Source organism: Monodon monoceros, unplaced genomic scaffold (genome assembly GCF_005190385.1).
Source record: "Monodon monoceros isolate NGI ecotype Baffin Bay Population unplaced genomic scaffold, NGI_Narwhal_1 Super_Scaffold_22, whole genome shotgun sequence".
NCBI classification, from domain to species: domain Eukaryota; kingdom Metazoa; phylum Chordata; class Mammalia; order Artiodactyla; family Monodontidae; genus Monodon; species Monodon monoceros.
In genome coordinates, this window is record NW_021703779.1 from 62,061,849 (window position 1) to 62,066,574 (window position 4,726).

Consider the following 4,726-nt stretch of genomic DNA (forward strand, 5'->3'; position numbering starts at 1 on the left):
TTTAAATGATATATTAAGCAAGATGGACTTAATATGTACAGGACATTCCATTCAAAAACAACAAAATACATATTTTTCTCAAGTGGTCATGGAACGTTCTCCAGGATAGATCATACCTTAGGTCACAAATGAAGCCTTGGTAAATTTAAGAAAATTGAAATTGTATCAAGTATCTTTTCCGACCACAACACTATGAGACTAGATATCAATACAGGAAAAGATCTGTAAAAAATGCAAACACATGGAGGCTAAACAATACACTACTTAATAGCGAAGTGATCACTGAAGAAATCAAAGAGGAAATAAAAAAATACCTAGAAACAAACGAAAATGGAGACACGACGACCCAAAATCTATGGGATGCAGCAAAAGCAGTTCTAAGAGGGAAGTTTATAGCAATACAATCCTACTTTAATAAACAGGAAACATCTCGAATAAACAACATAACCTTGCACCTAAAGCAATTAGAGAAATAAGAACAAAAAAACCCCAAAGTTAGCAGAAAGAAAGAAATGATAAAGATCAGATCAGAAATAAATGAAAAAGAAATGAAGGAAACGATAGCAAAGATCAATAAAACTAAATGCTGGTTGTTTGAGAAGATAAACAAAATTGATAAGCCATTAGCCAAACTCATCAAGAAAAGAAGGGATAAGACTCAAATCAATATAATTAGAAATGAAAAAGGAGAAGTTACACCTGACACTGCAGAAAAACAAAAGATCATGAGAGATTTCTACAAGCAACTCTATGCCAATAAAGTGGACAACCTGGAAGAAATGGACAAATTTTTAGGAATGCACAACCTGCCAAGACTGAATCAGGAAGAAATAGAAAATATGAACAGACCCATCAAAAGCACTGAAATTGAAACTGTGATTTAAAATCTTCCAACAAAGAAAAGCCCAGGATCAGATGGCTTCACAGCCGAATTCTATCAAACATTTAGAGAAGAGGTAACACCTATCCTTCTTAAACTCTTCCAAAATATAGCAGAGGGAGGAACACTCCCAAACTCATTCTACGAGGCCACCATCACCCTTATACCTAAACCAGACATGGATGTCACAAAGGAAGAAAACTACAGGCCAATATCACTGATGAACATAGATGCAAAAATCCTCAACAAAATACTAGCAAACGGAATCCAACAGCACATTAAAAGGATCATACACCATGATCAAGTGGGGTTTATTCCAGGAATGCAAGGATTCTTCAATATACGCAAATCAATCAATGTGATACACCATATTAAAAAATTGAAGGAGAAAAACCATATGGTCATCTCAATAGATGCAGAGAAAGCTTTTGACAAAATTCAACACCCATTTATGATAAAAACCCTCCAGAAAGTAGGCATAGAGGGAACTTTCCTCAACATAATAAAGGCCATGTATGACAAACGCACAGCCAACATCATCCTCAATGGTGAAAAACTGAAAGCATTTCCACTAAGATCAGGAAGAAGTCAAGGTTGCCCACTCTCACCACTCTTATTCAACATAGTTTTGGAAGTTTTAGCCACAGCAGTCAGAGAAGAAAAGGAAATAAAAGGAATCCAAACTGGAAAAGTGGAAATAATGCTGTCACTGTTTGCAGATGACATAATACTATACCTAGAGAATCCTACAGACGCTACCAGAAAACTACTAGAGCTAATCAATGAATTTGGTCAAGTAGCAGGATAGAAAAGTAATGCACAGAAATCTCTGGCATTCCTATACACTAATGATGAAAAATCTGAAAGTGAAATCAAGAAAACACTCCCATTTACCACTGCAACAAAAAGAATAAAATATCTAGGAATAAACCTACCGAGGGAGACAAAAGACCTGTATGCAGAAAATTATAAGACACTGATGAAAGTAATTAAAGATGATACAAATAGATGGAGAGATATACCATGTTCTTGGATTGGAAGAATCAACATTTTGAAAATGACTCTACTACCCAAAGCAATCTACAGATTCAATGCAATCCCTATCAAACTACCACTGGCATTTTTCATAGAACTAGAACAAAAAATTTCACAATTTTTATGGAAACACAAAAGACCCCAAATAGCCAAAGCAATCTTGAGAATGAAAATCGGAGCTGGAGGAGTCATGCTCCCTGACTTCAGACTATACTACAAAGCTACAGTAATCAAGAGAGTATGGTACTGGCACAAAAACAGAAATATAGATCAATGGAACAGGATAGAAAACCCAGAGATAAACCCATGCACATATGGTCACCTTATCTTTGATAGAGGAGGCAGCAATGTACTGTGGAGTAAGGACAGCCTCTTCAGTAAGTGCTGCTGGGAAAACTTGACAAGTACATGTAAAAGTATGAGATTAGAACTCTCCCTAATACCATACACAAAAATAAGCTCAATATGGATTAAAGACCTAATATAAGGCCAGAAACTATCACACTCTTAGAGGAAAACATAGGCAGAACACTCTATGGCATAAATCACAGCAAAATCCTTTTTGACCCACCTCCTAGAGCAATGGAAATAAAAACAAAAATGAACAAATGGGACCTAATGAAACTTTATAGCTTTTGCACAGGAAAGGAAACCATAAACAAGACCAAAAGACAACCCTCAGAATGGGAGAAAATATTGGCCAGTGAGACAACTGATAAAGGATTAATATCCAAAATTTACAAGCAGCTCATGCAGCTCAATAACAAAAAACAAACAACCCAATCCAAAAATGGGCAGAAAACGTAAATAGACATTTCCCCAAAGAAAATATACATATTGCCAACAAACCCTTGAAAGATTGCTCAACATCACTAATCATTAGAGAAATGCAAATCAAAACTACAATGAGATATCATCTCACACCAGTCCGAATGGCCATCATCAAAAATTCTAGAAACAATAAATGCTGGAGAGGGTGTGGAGAAAAGGGAACCCTCTTGCACTATTGGTGGGAATGTAAATTGATACAGCCACTGTGGAGCACAGTATGGACGTTCGTTAAAAAACTACAAATAGAACTACCATATGACCCAGCAATCCCACTACTGGGCATATACCCTGAGAAAACCATAATTCAGAAAGAGTCATGTACCACAATGTTTATCGCAGCTCTATTTACAATAGCCAGGAGATGGAAACAACCTAAGTGTCCATCATCGGATGAATGGATAAAGAAGATGTGGCACAAATATACAATGGAATATTACTCAGCCATAAAAAGAAATGAAATTGAGTTATTTGTAGTGAGGTGGATGGACCTAGAGTCTGTCATACAGAGTGAAGTAAGTCAGAAAGAGCAAGACAAATACCGTATGCTAACACATATATATGGAATTTAAGGAAAAAAATATCATGAAAAACCTAGGGGTAAGACAGGAAGAAAGACACAGATCTACTAGAGAATGGACTTGAGGATATGGGGAGGAGGAATTGTAAGCTGTGACAAAGTGAGAGAGTGGCATGGACATATATACACTACCAAACGTAAAATAGTAGCTAGTGGGAAGCCACCGCATAGCATAGGGAGATCAGCTCGGTGCTTTGTGACCACCTAGAGGGGTGGGATAGGGAGGGTGGGAGGGAGGGAGATGCAAGAGGGAAGAGATATGGGAACATATGTATATGTATAACTGATTCACTTTGTTATAAAGCAGAAACTAACACACCATTGTAAAGCAATTATACTCCAGTAAAGATGTTTAAAAAAAAAAAAACAGGTAGTATAGGCTGGGATACAATCTTGCCATAAATCCCTCCCCTGGCATTGCAATCCACAACTGGAAGGGAACTGAAATCCCAGAGCTTCTCTCTGAAGACCAGAGGGTTCAGACCCCACATTAGACACCACAAATTTTAAGATGTGCACCTAAGAAAAAAGCCCCCCAATCTTCTAAATTTGAAAACCAACAGGGCTCACATACTGAGGCCCACAAGACAGTAGCAATCTGAGAAACACATCTTAAAGGACTCGCACTCACTCATCTGCCCCACGGCCCAACTCAGAGGCAGCTGATAGTGCCTAGACTTAAATTGAAAGAGGCTCACCTACTCATATTGAAACCTCGGCCTGAGGGGCAGGCATTTAATTTAACACACACATCTAGGAGCCTGCTGGAAAACTCTCCTGGGATTTAGATTGGTGGGTGACATCTTTGTGCTCTCCCTTTACCATGTTTCAGACTTCACATGCATCTCATGTCCCAAGTTTTGGCAGCTGACACCCAGGGAATGTCTCTTCATTGCCTGGCTCTGGAGGCCAGGGGAGTTACCTTTTCTGGTACCATGAGACTGTAATAATTTGTGTCACCCACAAAGAAGCTCATATTCTTATTTAGCACCCCAGCTTTTGTGATTATTGCCTGGCTCTGGTGGCCAGTGGGGCTTATGCTCCTGGGTCCCACTGTACTGTAACCAATGGAAAAAGAGTTCATAAACAACTACCACCTCCAGGGCATAGCAAGAGACAGTAAACCCAAGAGCTTGGTCTTTCTGTGAAAGAGGCCTATTAGCTAATCATCATAACTGTGACCTGAGGGACAGGGTTCTAATTAAACATGCATCTAGAGGCTGACTGTAGTCCTTTCCAGAGACCTTGGAGGGCAGGCACTATCTTCACACTCACCCTCTGCCATGCTCCAGAGCACTGGTGTCTCTTGGAGGGGAGCTTTACATGTGTCGGGTTCCTGGATCTTATGGTTGATGCCCAGAGGATAACCCCTGATTGCTTGGCACTGGTGGCCAGAATGGTTT